Source organism: Nicotiana sylvestris, chromosome 4 (assembly GCF_000393655.2).
Source record: "Nicotiana sylvestris chromosome 4, ASM39365v2, whole genome shotgun sequence".
In the NCBI taxonomy this organism is placed as follows: Eukaryota; Viridiplantae; Streptophyta; class Magnoliopsida; order Solanales; family Solanaceae; genus Nicotiana; species Nicotiana sylvestris.
The window spans coordinates 165,750,613-165,771,200 of record NC_091060.1 but is presented as its reverse complement, the minus strand read 5'-3'; positions in this window follow the sequence as shown (position 1 = coordinate 165,771,200).

Genomic DNA, 20,588 nt, shown 5'->3' with positions numbered 1-20,588 from the left:
CATGAACTGGATAATTCTTCTCATGGATCTTCAAATGTCGTGAAGTATATGCAATAACCTTGCCATTCTGCATCAAAATCGTACCAAGTCCAATACGCGATGCATCACAATACACTATATATGGCCTTGAACCTATGGGCAATACCAACACTAGCACCGTAGTCAAAACTGTCTTGAGCTTCTGAAAGCTCGCCTCACACTCATCCGACCACTTGAACTAGGTACCCTTCTGGGTCAACCTGGTCATCGGGGCTGCAATAGATGAAAACCCCTCCACAAACCAACCGTAATAACCCGCCAAACCTAAGAAACTCTAGGTATATGTGGCTGATGTAGGTCTAGGCAGTCCTTGACTTCCGCAATCTTCTTAGGATCCACCTAAATACCTTTTGCTGATACAACATGACCTAAGAATGCAACCGAACTCAACCAAAACTCACACTTTGAAAACTTAGCATACAACCGACTATCCCTCAGAGTTTGAAGAACTACTAGAAGATGCTGCTTGTGCTCCTCCCTGCTGCGGAATAAATCAAAATATCATCAATGAAGAAAATCACGAAGGAATCCAAATAAGGCTTGAACACTCGGTTCATCAAATCCATGAAAGCTGCTGGGGCATTTGCCAACCCTAATGACATCACTAAGAACTCATAATGCCCGTACCGAGTGCGGAAAGCTGTCTTAGGGACATCGGATGCCCTAATCCTCAACTGATGGTAGCCTGATCTCAAATCAATCTTCGAAAATACCTTGGCACCCTGAAGCTGATAAAACAAATCATCAATCATCGTCATTGGATACTTTTTCTTGATGGTGACTTTGTTCAACTGCCGATAATCTATACACATCCTCATCGACCCATCCTTCTTCTTAACGAACAACACCGGCGTACCCCAAGGCGAGACACTCGGCCTAATAAAGCCTTTATCCAGCAAGTCCTACAACTGTTCTTTCATTTCCTTCAACCCTGGAGGGGCCATGCGATATGGCAGAATAGAAATGGGCTGAGTGCCCGGAGCCAAATTATTGCAAAAGTTAATGTCCCTGTCGGGTGGCATCCCCGACAGGTCTGAAGGAAATACCTCTGGAAACTCACGAACAACGAGCATAGAATCCATAGAAGGAACCTCAGCACTGGAATCACGAACATATGCCAAAGAGGCCAAACATCCCTTATCAACCATACGCCGAGCCTTCATATATGAGATAACCCTACTGGTAGAGTGACCAGGAGTTCCTCTCCACTCCAAATGAGGCAACCCCGATAGTGCTAAGGTCGCGGTCTTGGCATGACAATCTAATATAGCATGATAAGGGGATAATCAATCCATCCCCAAAATGACATCGAAATCTACCATATCGAGAAGTAAGAGATCCACACGGGTCTCAAAACCCCCAATAATGACCACGCAAGCATGATAAACCTGATCTACCACAATAGAATCACCCACCGGTGTAGACACATATACAGGAGCACTCAAAGAATCATGAGGCATGACCAGATAAGGGAAAAAATAGGATGATACATAAGAATATGTGGACCCTGGATCAAATAGAACTGAGGCATCTCTACTGCACACTAAAACCATACCTATGATAACTGCATCGGAGGCCTCAGCCTCAAGTTTTCCTGGCATAGCATAATATCAGGGCTGGGGCCCACCACTCTGAACTGCATCCCTAGGACGACCTCTTGCTGGCTGGCCTCTATCTCTAGCAGCCTGGCCTTCACCTCTAGCGGCATGCCCACCACCTCTAATACCTCTACCCCGACCTCTAGCTGGCTGAGTGGGCGGTGGAACACCCGGTGCTGGACCCATAGCACGAGAACCCTGGTATTGAGAACTGCTCGAGGCTCAAAGGCAAAACCTAGCAATGTGCCTCGTATCACAAGTATAGCAAGAGTTGGGCTGCTGACCTTGAAACTGACCCTAACAGCCTGGATAACCACCTTGAAAACTTTGGAGCGGAGGTGCACTGATAGGAGCTGGTAGTGCATTGTAGGGCAATTGATCAGATGCATATGAGAACCACGACCACCTGGAGCACCGTGAGAAACCTGAAGTGCTGACTGAAAGGAACTAGGAAGATAGACTCTACCAAAAGAATCCCTGCCTCTAAACGAGGCACCACTGAATCTGCCAGAATGACAAGGCCTCTTATCGGACCCCTGACGGCTCCCTTGAGCCAAAACCATCTCAACCCACCTGGCCACATTGGTCGCATCCTAGAAATAAATCTCGCTACCTGTCTCCTTAGCCATCTACAGTCTAATATGCTAAGCGAGTCCCTCAATAAACCTCATCACCCTCTCTCTCCCTCTCTCGGTGGGGAGTATCAGAAGAGCATGACGAGCCAAATCAATAAACCTTGTCTCGTACTAAGTGACAGTCATAGAACCCTGCTGGAGACACTCAAACTGCCTACGGTACTCCTCTCTCTGAGTGACGAGAAGAAACTTATCGATAAATAGCTGCGAGAACTGGTCCCAAGTGAGAGCTGGTGATCCAACTGGTCTGGCCAAACAATAATCTCTCCACTATTTCTTGGCGGAAACTGACAGACAGAAAGCAGCAAAGTCGACCCCATTGGTCTCCATTATCCCTATGTTCCGAAAAACCTCATGATAGCTGTCTAAGTAGTCACGGGGATCCTCTGAAGATGTACCACCATAAGTAGTACTGAATAGCTTGGTGAACCTGTCCAACCTATACAAAGCATCGACAAATATAGCTGTTCCATCACCGGTCTAAGCTACTACACCTGGCTGAACTGCTCCAACTAGTTGAGCTGCTGGAGTTTGAAACTGGGGAGTCATCTGCTCTAGAGTGCGAGTAGCGGGAGTCTGTGCTCCTCCCCCAGCCTGAGAGACGGCTGGTGCTATAAGAAGTAAGCCTGCCTCGGTTACACTCTCCATAAGGCCCACTAGACGGACCAGAGCATCATGGAGCACTGGGGTAGCAATGAACCCCTTTGGGACCTGAGCTGGGCCCACCGGAATTGTCTGGGCTGGAACCTCATCATCAAACTCAACCTGAGGCTCCGTCGTTGGTGCTGCTGCTCTAGGCTGAGATCTGCCCTTACCTCGGCCCCTAGCATGACCTCGGCCTCGTTCTCGTCCTTTACCTCTTGTGGGAGATGCTGCTAGGGGTTCGGGCTGCTGATCAGCGGATGAAGAAGCACGTGTTCTCGCCATCTGCGAAAGAACAAAGTAGTAGTTCAATTAACATTGAGAAACCAAATCGCACGACAGAGAAGAATAAAAGTGACACCGTTCCTAACTCTGTAGCCTCTGGGGGATAAGCACAGACGTCTCCGTACTGATCCCTCAGACTCTACCAAGCTTGTCCGTAAATTGTGAGACCTAAGCAACCTAGAGCTCTGATACCAATTTGTCACGACTCGAATTTCCCACCCTTGAGAGTCGTGATGGAACCTAAAAAGGGAAAGCTAGGTAAACCAACTATTCGGATTAATTTACCATTTTCATTTTTAACCTTTTAACAATTCCATGTTAACATATTATAAACAGAGGAAATAATAATGCGGAAGAACGAAATTTAACAATTTAGCTAATACCAATATGAATTCATAAACATAAACCACCCAGGACTCGTGTCACAATCTCACGGACTATCTAAGAAAACTACAAATAGGCTTTGAACAAGAAAGTACATGTTTGTCTCTAAAATAGAAAAGAACAGAAAGAAACTAGATAGGAAGGGGACGCCAAGGCCTAGGGACGCATACATGACTACCTCGGGTCTCCTGATGGATTGAAGGCAACAACCCTAGCTAAGGTCCATATGCTTCAGTACCAGGATTTGCACAAAAGAGTGCATAGTGTAGTATCAGTACAACCGACCCCATGTACTAAGTAAGTGTCGAGCCTAACCTCGGCGAAGTAGTGATGAGGCTAGGATACCACAAACAAATAACCTGCAGTTAAATAGTATCTATCAGAATAATAGTAATAAAATTAATTCAAAAGTAACCAGAGGGGGGGGGGGTAACATGTTCTGGGGGAAATACCAATGTAAGGAATCACAGTAATAGTAGAATAAGATAATTAAGGTAATTGAACCGAAAGCAACAAGAAATCATAACAAACAGACAATAAGTGCACGACATCACCCTTCGTGCTTTTACTCTCAATCCTCACCAATGCAATCAAGTAATGAAAATGTGCACGACATCACCCTTCATGATTTATCTCTCTTCCTCACCATGTAAATATTAGAAATGTGCACGGCATCACCCTTCGTGCTTTATCTCTCTTCCTCATCATATGCATCAATATCAATGAAAATGTACATGGCATCACCTTTCGTGCTTTATCACTCTTTCCTCACCATGGAATAAATATGAATGTGCACAACATAACCCTTTGTGCTTTATCTCTCTTTCCTCACCCAAACAATAGCAACAATAATACCCGAGCAAGGAAATCAACAACAAGAATAAACACATCCCGGAAAGGGAATCAACAGTAAGAAATAAATATGTCTTGACAAGGGAATCAACTATAACCAAACTTGTACCAATAATTAACTTCACAAATGAACCTAAACTGGAGCCAGTGCTCAATAATAAACCAATACCAAGAAGATAATCATATGTCTTGATCAACATGGATAATCAACAATTTAGGCAATTGTAGTACTTATTAATGTCACGCCTCCTTTTTACGGATACCCCGCAAAAGGCGTAAAGGAGTTTTTCCATTTAAAGGACAATCGGAACGGGATTTAATTATTAATTATTCAGAGTCTCCACTTAAGAGATTAATGGTGTCCCAAGTCACCAGTTGTTTCCCGAACCGAGGAAACATATGACTCTATTAACAGTCTGCGAACCAGAAATCTGAGTAAGGAATTCTGTTAACCCGGGAGAAGGTGTTAGGCATTCCCGGGTTCCGTGGTTCTAGCACGGTCGCTCAACAGTTGTATTTGATTTTATCTGATTTTAATATATGCTAGCTTATGTGACTTTTATTCGTAAACCACTTTTTATCATTATTTATTTTAAAAGAATTGCGATGTCGTGAAAACGTGTTTCGAACCACGTCGCAATCAATGCAACCGTGATTGTCAACCCATTTTGACTTCGTCAAGATTTAGATTTGGGTCCCATCAATGCGCACCCGAGTTTAAGGAAGTAATTTCATAAAAAAACGTGCCTAAAGATTATAACGTATTATTATTTGGGGGAAGGCCGTGAAATTCACTAGATGGCCCTCCCAAATTCCAATTATTTTATGTAACCATTTTTGAGGTCCCCGCCTTTTGTATTTCGTTTGGTGAGGCTCGTCTCATCATTTTATAAAAAGGGCGACCTAAAAGTGACTACGATTCTTTGATTTTTTTTTGTTTTCTTTAGAAGAGAAATAAAACCTAATTAATTATGAATTGCATTATATCAAGGCAAACTAAGAATCACGTTGTTTTTTTTAGCCCAACCTGGTCTGCACAGTAGGCTTGTGATACGGCCCAATTGCTCAGGCCCAGCATCAGTGAAAGGTCCAGGTGGCTCTAACGCCCAGTCAGGGATCGAGTCCCCACAAGACCAATTACAACCCCCATTCCAACCAATAACGTGATCTCCTAGTCCTAAAACAAATCACGCCCTATAAATTCCATCTTATTCAAATCGAAGGCCTTGGGCCGACATGCCAACATTGGCCTAGTTTTCAATATTAGATTAAGTGAATCAAAATGCTACTCATTCAATATTACCAATCTAACAAAGCTAACTTTAAATAACTTGAGATTTGATGAACGAATTACTGCCTGCCACTGTAGCTAGTTTACACTAATGAGTTCCCAATTGGATTGCCAACTACTGAAAACAGAAATTTACTACTGAAGTCATTCACTAACCAATACTACTATCTACAGAGAGTTCTCATGATCTAAGGAAAACATAGCATCAATTCAAACGCCACGAATGAAAATAATAAGCGACTGTCCAGTTATACACTACTGGACTTCCAATCCTAATTAATCAACCACACGAGAATTAAAACAAACTAAACAATAGTGTAAGCAAATCTGCAGAAATGCAGTCACAGCGAATCAAACAATCCAAGCTTCAATTCTTCATTAATCGATTTCAAATAAGTTTTTTTCATATCAATTTAGTTCCAGCACCTGGACTCTGGGAACATACCTGAAAATTGGAACACGAGTAAGGAAAGGAAGAGATCAGATTGCAAACAGTAGTATTCAACGAGTGCAACAGCAATTCAAACCAGGCTCGAGCTCAGAATTGTTTTGAAAATTCAACAGTGTCAATATACAGCCGAACAGTACCAAATCTCAAAATTAAGCCTAGAAATCAGTGGATCTAATCAGTTAACCCATGACTGATTCAAACTTGTCTTCACACTTCAAATGTTCGAACAGAATTGAGGAATTCAAGCAGTTCCTACTCTTAACTAAGCTAAAATGTTGATTAAAAACTGAACCTTCGAAAATGATCTAGGGAAGAGCCATGTAACAGTTTTCTTTGATTTTTGCTGTGTTTTTTTTTGGTTTCTGGATTTTTCTATTTGGAGTTTGAATTTCAAGTCTTAGATCTGAAAAATTAGAGAGCACACTTTGGGAGGATTTCTGAGCTAAAAAAAACACCTTTTCAAGGCAATGGTCATGCCTTTTTATAGGCAAATATGAGGTGCAAGTCATATTTTCAGATTTTAAATTCAGTCCCTAGTTTATTTCATATTAATCCCTCATTTCTTGACTTGTTTCCCAAGTTAGTATCCTAAGTTGGCCGAAATATACACTAAAGTCCTATTCTAGAAGGCCCTAGGGTGTTTTTCTACCTATACAGTACCTATACTACCCTTGTTATATTCTGAAATTACTGTTCCTAAAGAAACTACCCTTTTCTATGCCTAAAATGCCCTTGAAAACTTCTCAAAGTTACTGGTTCTACCTACATTCTCAACAGCTATAACCAATCCCCTAAATTAATTCAAAACTAACTAGGACTGATTAATTAGAACTCAGAAATTAATTAATTGAACTAACCAATCCCAATTGTTCAATCACCCAAACTCAAACAAACTAGAAAAACCAAGAGACCAGGATCGATCAACATTAAATTAAACTAACTTTTAACCAATAAGCTCTCAATTGACCATTCGAACATTAAATTCAGAACTAAACAGCAATTGAAATCAACCTAAACATCTAGCTAACATTAATGGACAAAATGGTATTGAATCCAAACTAATTAATTATGTCGATTCTGCAATTAAAATTATGATTAACTAATAAATGACACATGCATCAAACTAAACTAAAATGCGAAGATGCTTTACTGATTAAAACAAATGGAACAAGGAACAAGGAACAAAGAAGATTTAAACTATACTAATACACAAAATAAATCGTAAAATTAACAGAACACTTTAATGAAATCAAAACTATAACTAGAACTTCAACTATGCAAGTAAAAAGAAACAAGAAAGCTCACTGAAGCACGAGAATCTCCGGCCAGTCGCTGACGTCCGAATCTTTCCAGATTTTTGACACATAACATCCCTAACCATGTGTTTTTACAAGAGAAAACATGGTTAAGGATATTACGGTCCAAAATCACAAAGATTTTGGGTTAGGGTTTTGGCCAGAAATTCTTAGATCTGAAATTCGAGCCGCTTCACCGAGATTTGAAGGAAGATGGTCATGGATTTGGGTTGAGGGAAGTCTGGGGATGGTGTGGTATGATTTTGGGCCGGTTTGGATGAGTTTGCGACTTGGCCAGAGAACTTCAATCGGAGATTCGACGAGCTCCGACAATATTCGATGGAAACCAATAGTAGGAATGGAAAGAGGGATTCATGGGAGATCTATGGTGTTAATTTGGGGTTGAACGGCTTAGGTTACGCTTGCCGCCGGCGAGGGGTTTGGGGCGGCTGGGATTAGGGTTTGAAAGGAGAGGTAGGGTGAGGAAGGCGAAGGACCGGGGTGGGGGGGTAAGGTTTCAGACAGTTTTATAGTACGCCTACCCTGCCTCTAAGTTGTTGATCTTGTTAACCTCGACGGTTCGGATTGATCGACGCCAAACGACGTCATTTTGATTTTAGTGTATTGGACCGGGTGGGGAAGGGGTTCTGGGCTGGCCGGATCTGGGTTGTGGTTTAATTGGCCCAAATCATGGGCAACCCTTTTTAATGTTTTCACTTCTTTTCTTTTGACTTATTTAATTTAATTTTTGTACTTCAATTTGTATATTCTTTTTTCTAATTTTATAAAATTGCAAAATTTAAAATAAATTCCCAATATATTTCAAAATTAAACTAATTAATTCCTAAAATTATTTTAAAAACTATTCCAGGACGAATTCGCAATTAAACAATTAAAAATGCAAAAATGACTCTTTTTGTTATTTTCCATATATTCTATTATAAAACAAATTAATCGCTAATTAATACCAACATATGAAATTAGATCCTAAATGCAAATGCATATTTTTGTATTTTATATGAATTGACCAGGCATAAATAAAATGCAACAACTATCAGAAAATGACGCCAAACTGCACAAAAATTGTAAAAATAAAGAAAAAGAATCATTTTGTTTGAATTTTGGGAATAATTTGCTTAGGGCAAAATCACGTGCTCACAGCTGCCCCTCTTTGCCCGGAAACATGAAGAGTTTTCGTGCAAAGATAAGTGAGCAAATACGAGCAGTTTTTGCCCGTTCAAGTATTCTGTTGTGAAGCATTTTGAAAAGTTTTGACCGCCCCCTGCTTCAGAGGTTGCCTACATATCCTGGGCTAAACAGGAATCAGGTCAGTGTAGTTCGGGAGTGTCCGGTAGCTGGGACTACCGGGAGCTGTGATTTCATTGCGATTGTTGCTGCTGCTACTGCTCGCTAACCTTCCTTATTACACCGTGGCAAGATAAAAGAAGCTAAACTAAACTATGAACTACAAATTTCAAAAAAAGTCCTATCTAAAGTTTTCAAACTTGCATCTTGCACTTCCTTGTTGCCATGTTGTCTTGTTGTGAAACTCATTATTACTACTTCAAATCGTGAACTGAGATGTTATTCTTTCTCTCCAAACTGCTGAACTTGAATAAACTTGAACCTGAATGTATTCCTCGGTTATCCAGGCGGGCTCCTGACTGCTGACCTTGAAATTGAAAGTATTCCTCTACTATCCAGGCGGGCTCCTGACTTCATAACTTGAATGTATTCCTCTGTTCTCCAGGTGGGCTCCTGACTTCAAAATAGACAAAAGAAGTTGATTGAAAACTAAAATTTGGATTGTATCACCTCTGTTCCTCAGACGGGCTCCTGATTGCTTAAAATTTGAATTGTATGTCTCTGTTCTCCAGGCGGACTCCGACTTCTGAATTTTGAAATTGAATGTCTCTCTTCTCCAGGTAGACCTCTGATTGCTAAAATTTGAGATGCATGTCTCTGTTATCCAGGCGGACTCCTGACTTCTAAATTTGAATTCTGTACCTCTGTTCTCCAGGCGGGTTCCTGACTTCAAAATGAACAAAGAAATTGATTGAAAACTAAAATTTGAATTGTGTCACCTCTGTTCTTCAGGCGGGCTCCTGATTGCTAAAGATTTGAATTGTATGTCTCTATTCTCCAGGCAGACCCCTGATTGCCGAAATTTGAAATGCATGTCTCTGTTCTCCAGGCGGACTCCTGACTTTTAAAATTTAAATTGTATGTCTCCGTTCTTCAGGCGGACTCCTGACACCAAACTTAAAAAGTATGTCTCTATTCTCCAGGCGGACTCCTGACTTTTAAAATTTAAACTGTATGTCTCCGTTCTTCATGCGGACTCCTGACACCAAACTTAAAAAGTATGTCTCTGTTCTCCAGGCGGACTCCTGACTTCAACAAAATAATCAACCAACGGAAATTTTTCTGCCCCAGTTTGGAAGCTGGGTGTATGGGTGAGTTTTAAACTGAATCATATTATATTACTAAGAATTGAAAGCTAAATCCTATTATCCAGGGAGGTTCTGACAACTACATCATGTTATCTACAAGGGTTTAAACTACATCCCTTTATCCAGGAAGATCCTGTCAACTCCAAACAATTATGAACCTAAGGTGTTACTTCTCACTATACCATGTTATCTTATCCGGGTATTTGAAGTATGTCCTATTATCCAGGAAGGTCCTGACAACTTGCATTTCATCCTAAACATGCAAACTTTGCAACCAAATTATATTCCCCTACGCTATTCATGATTATCTTGTATTTAATCAAACTGCACTTTGCGGTCAAACCTGATTTCTGCTTGCTTTCCCTTTTATGGAGAATTCCTCCTGAACCACCAGCTTTTTGCCCCTGTTCCAATCAAAGAAAATTTTGTTAGTTTAAGATGGTGGTTAGTTGATGACATTCTTGCTGAAAAATCCTTCCCCTGCATTGCTTTGTGTTGACTGACTTCCACGCACTGACCCTGAACCGTTTGATTTTCTGAACAACTTTTAAATTCCCCAACCTCTGGCAACCTAAATGTTTTACACCCGTGCTGTTATTTCACTTTTCTGACCCTTTTGTTTGAACCTTTGCATTTCCCACGACATTTCCCAATCATTCTACCGATGAAATTTCCGTTAATTCCCTGTATTCCGCTTGTCATCATGTTGTTTTTGACATGTTCTGACCACATTGTGCTTTTACGATCTCGGAAGCTGGTAATGAGCCTTGAAATCCTTTCCCACTTGCTTTTGAACATAACTGACATTAGAACATTTAGACAAACAAAACCCCCAAAAGAAAATGAAATGCAATGGTTTTACGGGTTAGGGATAAGAAGAATCCTAAACCGGATGACTACTAAAAATGAAGTAAAGAAAAGAAACTTATCTGACTAGAACAGTTGGCACCAATGGTCATGACATGCATTTCGGACTAATCGGCCCAACCGATCCAACTAAACAACTCTCAATTGCCATACCTCATTGCCCAGAACTTCCATCACTTGTTTGATTTACCCAGACTTTAACCTTGTTTTCCTGCGGTATCATGAAACGGTTTCCATCAACAAACCTTTCTCAGTTTTCCATTTCTCATCTCACCTTCGCCTCGAGGTGCCTGTGAAGGTTTTCACCAACAAGACTCTCTCATTTATTTTTCTCTCAGCTCCCGTCACCTTACGGTGCCCGTGAGGGTTTTCACCCATAAGACTCTCTCATTTCTATCTTTTGTTCTTCTTGCTTGAACCAGAGTGTTGCCCCTATCGTGAGTTATTCCTACCTGTTCAACTTGGCACTTCTCAAAACTGATCAGAAGTTCTTTCTTTGGACCGTAATGTAGGCTTTTGGATTGGGTTAGAAAGAAAGGTATAAAAGGCTCAAAACAATTCAAATGGGTTCAAATTACAAGTTTCGGAATCCAACTGTTCACAATAATCACAACTTCTGCCCCAGTTTCTTGCTTGGGGATTTTTGGATTTTTATTTTGGTATGACTGAACCTCGGAGTAAGGCTGCCTACGTACCCTTTCGGGATCAAGTCAAACGTAGTTCACTGTATCATAATTACCTTTGTTGTTGTGTTTTTTTTTCTTTCCTTTTCTTTTCATCTTTTTTTTTCCTTTCTTTTCTCCTCTTTTTCTCCTTTTCTTTTCTTCTTTTTCTTTTCTTCTCTTTCTCTTTTCCTTCGCTTTTCATTTTTCTTTTTCTTCTTTTTCTTTCTTTTTCTTTTTTTTTCTTTCTTTTTCTTTTCTTTTTCCTTTGCCTTTCTTTTCTTTCTTTTATGTTCGGCACCTGTGTTCCTTGATAGTGTCATTGATTCCGAAAGAGGGGTATGAAAAATAAGTAAGGCTCAAAGGGGATGACGAGGGATAAAAGTGTTTGGATAGTAGGACAAAACGCCTTCGTCATTTCAATCTTTAAGATATGCCAAATACAAATAGATACATTCAGAAATAATCAAATCATACATAATATCTCTTGACTGCATCGGAATTGATGGCCATTTCTATACATTTTCCTTCTATATCTGTTAAATACAATGCACCGTTAGACAACACTCTGGTTACTACAAATGGTCCCTGCCAGTTTGGGGCAAATTTTCCTTTTGCTTCAGCCCAATGAGGCAAAATCTGCCTCAGTACTAACTGTCCGACTTCGAATTTTCTTGGACACACTTTCTTGTTATATGCTCTTGCCATTATTCGTTGGTACAGTTGACCATGACACACTGATGCCAATCTCTTCTCATCAATCAAACTCAACTGCTCAAGGCGACTTTTCACCCATTCATCATCATCAATCTCAGCCTCTGCAATGATTCGCAGAGACCGGATTTCCACCTCTGCAGGTATTACTGCCTCGGTGCCACGCACCAATGAATAAGGAGTCGCCCCCACCGAGGTGTGAATGGTGGTGCGGTACCCTAACAATGCAAAAGGTAACTTCTCATGCCACTGTCTAGACCCTTCAACCATCTTCCGGAGTATTTTCTTTATATTCTTATTGGCTGCTTCAACCGCCCCATTTGCCTTGGGATGGTATGGAGTAGAATGCCTATGGGTAATGTTAAACTGCTCACATGTCTCCTTCATCAAATGACTATTAAGATTAGCCCCATTGTCCGTGATGATTACCTTCGGAATCCCAAACCGACAGATGATATTTGAGTGCACAAAGTCGACCACAACTTTCTTAGTCACGGACTTGAACGTCTTAGCTTCCACCCATTTGGTAAAATAGTCTATAGCTACCAGAATAAACTTGTGCCCATTTGACGCTGCTAGATCAATTGGCCCAATAACATCCATGGCCCATACAACAAAAGGCCATGGTGCGGACATCGTATGTAATTCTGATGGTGGAGAATGAATCAAATCTCCATGCACTTCGCACTGATGACATTTACGCACAAAACTGATACAATCCCGCTCCATAGTGAGCCAATAATAACCTGCTCGGAGAATCTTTTTTTCTAGAACGTACCCACTCATATGCGGTCCACAAACTCCGAAATGTACCTCAGTCATGATAGATGTGGCCTGTCTTGCGTCCATGCATTTCAACAACCCGAGGTCTGGAGTTATTTTGTACAACACTCCTCCACTAAAGAAAAACCTGCTTGCCAATCGCCGAATCATTCTTTTCTGATCACCGGTGGCCTGTACCGGATATACTCCCGTCCTGATGTACTCTTTGATATCATGGAACCACGGCTCGCCGTCAATTTCCTCTTCTATTATATTACAATAAGCATGCTGATCACGGACCTGAATCTGCAACAGATCAACATAAGCCTTGTCTGGATGGTGCAACATCGACGCCAAAGTAGCCAAAGCATCAGCAACCTCATTATGAATCCTTGGAATGTGCCTGAATTCTATAGCCTGAAACCGCTAACAAAGCTCATGCAGACATTGTCGGTACGGTATAAGCTTTAAATCCCGTGTTTCCCATTCTCTTTGAATTTGGTGTACTAGTAGGTCCGAATCACCCATTACCAAGACTTCCCGTACACCCATATCTACAGCTAATCTCAATCCCAATATACACGCCTCATATTCTTCCATGTTGTTCGTATAGTAGAAACAAAGCCGAGCTGTAACAGGGTAATGCTGACATGTTTCAGAAATAAGTACCGCTCCTATTCCCACGCCTTTTATATTTGCAGCCACATCAAAGAAAAGTTTCCATCCCGGCTTCTCAGCTTGTTCCAATTCATCAATGTGCATCACCTCTTCATCAGGGAAATAAGTTTTCAAAGGTTTGTAATCTTCATCGACGGGGTTCTCAGCCAAATGATCGGCTAGTGCCTGTGCTTTCATCGCAGTCCATGTCACATAGATAATGTCGAACTCTATAAGAAGGATCTGCCACTTTGCAAGCCTCCCTGTGGGCATAGGCTTCTGAAAAATATACTTCAGTGGGTCCAAGCGAGATATGAGGTAAGTGCTGTAGGATGACAAATAATGTTTCAACTTCTGTGCTACCCAAGTTAGGGCACAACATGTCCTCTCCAGATGAGTACACTTAACCTCGTAAGATGTGAACTTCTTGCTGAGATAGTAGATAGCCTGATCCTTTCTACCTGTAACATCATGCTGCCCCAGTACACAGCTGAATGAATTATCCAAAACCGTCAGATATAGAATCAAAGGCCTCCCTGGTTCTGGTGGGACCAACACGGGTGGGTTCGATAAATACCCCTTTATCTTATCAAAAGCCTCCTGACATTCATCAGTCCATTTGACTGCAGCATCTTTCTTCAACAATTTGAAAATCGGCTTACAAGTTGTCGTGAGCTGAGCAATGAACCTACTGATATAGTTCAATCTTCATAACAAGCTCATCACCTCAGTTTTGTTTCTTGGAGGTGGCAATTCCTGAATAGCTTTGATCTTCGACGGGTCTAACTCAATACTCCGTCGGCTGACTATAAACCCCAACAACTTCCTAGATGGCACCCCGAAAGCACACTTTGCAGGATTGAGCTTAAGATTGTATCTGCGAAGCCTTTGAAAGAACTTTCTCAAATCTCTGACATGGGCTAACTGCTGTCTAGACTTCACGATCACATCATCCACGTACACCTCGATTTCTTTGTGTATCATATCATGGAATATTGTTGTCATGGCCCTCATATAAGTTGCCCCAGCGTTTTCAAACCGAATGGCATGACCCAATAACAATACGTTCCCTACGGCATGATGAATGCCGTCTTTTCTGCATCTTCCTCGTCCATTGGAATCTGATGATAACCCGTTTAACAATCCACAAAAGAACCAATATCATGTTTGGCACAATTGTCAATCAGTATATGGATGTTGGGCAGTGGGAAATTGTCTTTTGGACTCGCCTTGTTAAGATCTCGATAATCGACACACACCCTAGTCTTGCCATCTTTCTTCAGCACAGGCACAACATTAGCTAACCAAGTGGGATACCGTGTAACCTGAATGACCTTTGCATCAAATTTCTTGGTAATGTCTTCTTTAATCTTCACACTTATGTCCATTTTGAACTTTCTCAACTTCTGCTTGACAGGAGGGAGTGCCAGATCAGTGGGCAATTTGTGAACCACCAAATCGGTGCTTAGACCTGGCATATCATCATAAGACCATGCAAAAACATCTTTGTACTCATGCAATACTCTAATTATATCCTACTTGAGTTGTGGCTCTAGATGAACACTTACTTTAGTTTCCCGCACATTGTCTTGGTCCCCTAGATTAACTGCTTATGTGTTATTTAGGTTAGGTTTGGGTTTTTCTTCAAAGTGACTTAATTCTTTACTAATTTCCTCATAAGCCTCATCGTCGTTACAATCCACTCCATCATCACACTCGATTTCTTGTATTATTATTTCTGAGCTAGATTGGCTTTTAAAACTGGGCTGAAGATTCCTCATACATGTCATATCATTGATATCAGCATAAAAAGAACTGTACACAAACAAAAAAAGAAAAAATGGAAACAAAATTAGGAATGAAGAAAATTGCATTTCACTGAATGTAAAGATAACAGGGTTTTAACTCATCCAAACGGACGGAACATAGCAACTGAATTACAAACCCTGGAATAATCCAAGTGACAAAAGGAAAACAAAACCCACTACCACGACTCCCTCCGAATTGGAAGAGGAGTAGCTTCCCAATTGTTGATGTTAGCATGCAGTCCGATGTACTGTCTATCTGCTCTGCTTGACCCTTCCCCGGCCTCAACCATGTTCACTTCAGCAAATACCCTCTCGAACACCTTATCCAAGTTCCCCTTTGCACCAATCAGTGGACCCGACACCTTCGCCAATGACCGCTTCTTGTCCCCCGGCCTGATGAAGGACCTGGACAAGCGTGGAATCGGTTTGGGAAGAACCCAAGCTTTCTTTTTCAATTTACGAGCCCTTCTAACATCTGCCGATGTTGGTTTGAACCCTAGTCCGAGGGTGTCCAGATTTTTGGGCAGAGAAACAGATTGAACAATGCCCTGAAGCTCAGCCCCCAGACATTTTCCTGGCACGAACCCATTACTCAGCATTTCTGATACATGACGGTCGTAGCTGCCACCCTGGGACATGGAATGTTTTTACCCTCGGGCACTCTGTTCACCGGGACCGTGTCGAAGACCTAATAAAACCATGGTCCCTTATCATCTTCAGTTTCTATAAAGGGCACAATGGCATCATTCATGGCACATGTGGGATCTTCCCCATATAACACGATTTCTTGTCTGTCTCACTCGAACTTGACCATTTGGTGCAGTGTGGAAGGCACTGCTTTGGCCACGTGGATCCATGGTCGACCCAACAAAAGATTGTAGGACACTGCAGCATCCAACACCTAAAATTCCATAGTGAACTCGACTGGGCCAATAGTCAATTCGAGTATAATATCCCCCACTATGTTTGTTCCCCCTCCGTCGAACCCTCGAACACAAATACTATTTTCGCAGATTCTATCATCATCAATCTTCAACTTGTTCAATATGGACAACGTACAAATATTAGCACTTGACCTGTTATCGATCAACGCCCGAGTAACCATTGAATCTTCACACTTGACCGTCAAGTAGAGTGCTTTATTGTGTTCTGTGCCTTCCACAGGCAATTCATCATCAGAAAATGCTACCCTGTTTACCTCAAAGATCTTGTTGGCAATTGTCTCCAGATGGTTCACTGAAATTTTGTCGGGCACATGAGCTTCATTCAATATCTTCATCAAAGCTCGGCAATGCTCGTCAGAATGGATAAATAATGACAACAACGAGATTTGGGCCGGTGTTTTTCTCAATTGTTCAACAATGGAATAATCTTGCACTTTCATCTTTTCAGAAATTCTTTTGCCTCTTCTTCCGTCACAGCCTTTTTGACTAGCACTGGATTGTCTTTAGCGCCCCTAGCCTTTCTCAACTCTTCGGGAGCAAAACAACGTCCCGACCGAGTTAGTCCTTGTGCTTCACAACTCTCTTCCTCAATTTCCTTTCCTTTGTATGTCACCACTACCTTGTCATATTTCCACGGTATGGCTTTGCTATCAACCACGGGTAATTGGACTACCAGCTTTACGACAACTGGTTCTATGTAGGCCCCTTTCACAACAACCACGGGTGCAGATGACGACCCCGGTACCACTAACTTGACTGGCTCTGGATTTTTTGCAGCAACAAATGGTCCTTTTCCCATTACCAACACTGGCTTATCTTTTATCGCTTTTAGCTGAACCACTGGCCTTGCGCTAACTGTCTTTTCTGTGACCTTGGCTTCCGTAGAACGGATCATCATGACCGTCTGCGAGGGTTTTTTAGGCTATGTCTTCTTATGTATCAGCTCGATCATATTGGCTTCATAATGCGCTGGTAACGGGTTTTGATTGATGTTTGGGGCCTCTGGGGCCTGTACTTCAATACGGCGATTATCAATGAGTTATTGTACCGCGTTTTTCAACTTCCAACATTTTTCAGTATCGTGCCCCGGTATCCCTGAGCAATACTCGCAGCTAACAGAATGGTCCAGGTTTCTGGGAAGGGGGTTTGGTGCTTTGGACTCAATTGGGGTCAACATTCCCAATTGTTTCAATCTATGGAAGAGAGTGGTGTAAGATTCTCCCAGCGGAGTAAATGTTTTTATGTTTGGGGCCTTTTCACTTCTAAAAGCTTGGTTTGGGAGGAAGTCGGTTCCTGGTCTGTTTGCCCTGGGAGGTGGATAGGTATTTTGTGAGGGTGGATGTCTGTTTTGGGGAGTCGGTGCACGCCATTGCGAGTGCACCAGAGGCTGAGTGTATGTCTGGGCGTGGTGGATAGAAAAGTGTGGTTCTGGTGGTGGATAGTAGTGTTGCGGTGGGCCATAAGGGGTATATTGGTAGTTTGGGTAGTGGGGTCTGGGTTGGTTGTAGTAGGGTGGAGGGTTATTGGGCCTGGACCAAGTACTAGTTTCAACCGTATCAACTTCTTCCTTCTTCTTCTTTCCAAGCACACCACCGGTACCGCTTTGGATGGCCTGGGTGGTTGCGTTCAATGCTGAGTAGCTCAAGATCTTGTTAGACTTCAATCCCTCTTCAATCATGGCTCCCATATTTACCACTTCGTTAAACGATTTTCCGATAGATGTCACTAGATAACCAAAATAGGTAGGCTCCAATATTTGCAAGAAGTAATCTACCATCCCACTCTCCCTCATCGGAGGATCAACCCTTGCTGCTTGTTCCCTCCAGTGGAAACCAAACTCTCTAAAACTTTCCCCGGGCTTCTTTTTCAGCTTCAACAATGACATACGATCGGGGACTATCTCAAGGTTATACTGAAAATGGCCAATGAATGCTTGTGCCAAATCATCCCATGTATACCATCGGCCGGGGTCCTGTCTCGTGTACCATTCCAGCGCGGACCCGCTCAAGCTTTGACCGAAATAGGCTATCAACAATTCATCCCTCCCCCCAGCACCTCTCATTTTGCTACAAAAGCCACGCAGATGGGCTACTGGGTCACCGTGCCCCTCATACAAGTCAAACTTCGGCATTTTAAACCCCGCAGGCAACTGAACATCAGGGAAAGGGCACAAATCTTTGTATGGAACGCTGACTTGGTTTCCTAAACCATGCATGTTCCTGAAAGATTGCTCCAGGATTTTGACTTTACGAATCACTTCCTCCTGTTCTGCATTCTTAACAGGTTTCTCAACTTCTCCCAGGATTTCAAAATGGGGAGAATAGGTATATGGCTCAAGTGCTTTATAAGTGGGTTCGGGAGGGTAATATTGGGTGTCGTGAGCTTGGAATAGCGGCTCACTAGACGATCTATGTAATGGGGCTGGGGGAGGTGCCACAAAGACTGGAACTATGGGTGGGGGAGGGTTCTGTTTGGGGGGTGGAGCTGGAGGAGCGTATGAAGTAGTACCATAGCCCTGGGCGTGATAGGGGAAGGCTAAAGATACGTAGGGAGTGGTGGGCTCCGGAGCCTGAGCCAGGGGTGGGATGTAAGATGGATTAGCGGGGTATAGTGGTGCCGGATGTCCCTGAGACCATGCCCAATGCATTTCGGCCATTTGTGCTTTTAGTTTCCTCATCTCTTCTTTCATAGCACCCACATCTGTTACCTCAACTTCATTTGAAGGGTCTATGATGCTGATTTCTGAGTCCTGCCCTGTCATGTTTACTTTATCTTTCGACCGGGTGTTGTACGGGTGAGTTGCCAGAATTGCCAATCAACTAACCACCTGCCTGAACTCACACATTTAGACAACCACTTTGTTAGCAATTAAGTCTTAACAGATTTGACAACCGCACGTTGGTATGAATGCACCTATACAGTTAATCATTTCTATTATGCGTTTGCTCGATTGCATGTGTCATCTCGGCACTTCGTTCCTTGTTTATTTCTACCTTTCACCTTATCCCTCTCTTGTGCTCTTTTCTTTCTTCTATTTCTTTCTCTTTTGTGTTTCCGCTCATTTCTTGCTTTCTCTTTCTCTTTTTGTTTTTCCGCTCTCTTCTTTCTTTATCTTTTTTTTCGCTCCCTTCTTTTTATCTCTCTTTCTTACATTTTGTTGTTATGATTACTGTCGAATCCTATGGAGATTGCCTACGTATCATGACCCCGCACGAATCAGACCAAGTGTAGTTCGTGAAAAATAAAGCAAAAATAAAGGGTGGAAATAAGAATTATTTTTGAAAATTTCAATTTTCATTACTAAAACAAACTATTACAAACTAAACATTTTTCGGAATGAAACTAACAGACGCAAATTAAAAGCAAACACAGACTCTAAGACTGCAAACATACTTGACCTGAAAAGATAACGAACAGACGAAAGACAGACTCAAAAGGTAGAAAACTACAGACATGGCCTATGCATACTCTAGTGTTTCAAACTTAGGTGTCCGCGGGGCGTCGTTCGGCCTCGCCGCGGGCCTAGGATCCAAATCCCTTTCAGGCTGCTCTAATTCATTCATGGTTCATTTCACATAGATCATTACTGCGGAGACAAAAGTAGTATGGGTCATGTCTTCACAAACTCGGCATCTCCTGAAAATGGCATGAGCAATGGCTCTAATCCTGTCTTTTGTTTGCTTCTTTTCTATAAGCAAGCGTCTTATCTGATCGTTGCATGTCTTTAAAGCTCGAGAATCCTGCAGGTGTTGATCTTGCAATTGCTGCACTTCTACCTCCATTTGGGCCAACAAGTCGTAACAATGTCCACTTTCAATTCCAAAATCTCTAGCCTGTCTAACCGCTTTACCCTCAAGGGCAACCACTTTTCTCTTTAAATCGACAACACTTTTCCCATGGTCCCTTTTCAACTGATTCAAGTACTGGCAATGCTCCTCTGTTCTTATAGCCCACTGCGCTTTAAGCTCTGCCATGATATTCTCGGATTTTTCTAATTCATCCCGCCATTCCCAGACTTCATTTTCCAGCCTTTTTATTAGTTGCTCATCTGATCGGCTCCTTGGTTGCTCATCGACGGTTATCCTCAGTTGCCGGATTTGGGCCCTAAGCGCTTCGTTTTCTCGAGCCAATCTGTTCTTCTCACCTTGATCCGCGACAACCTGTACACTATTCTCGAATTTCAGACTCTCAACTTGCTCGATAGCCTTCTTCCTTTGCTAACCAGTCCCACTGCTCTTGGGACGACTCG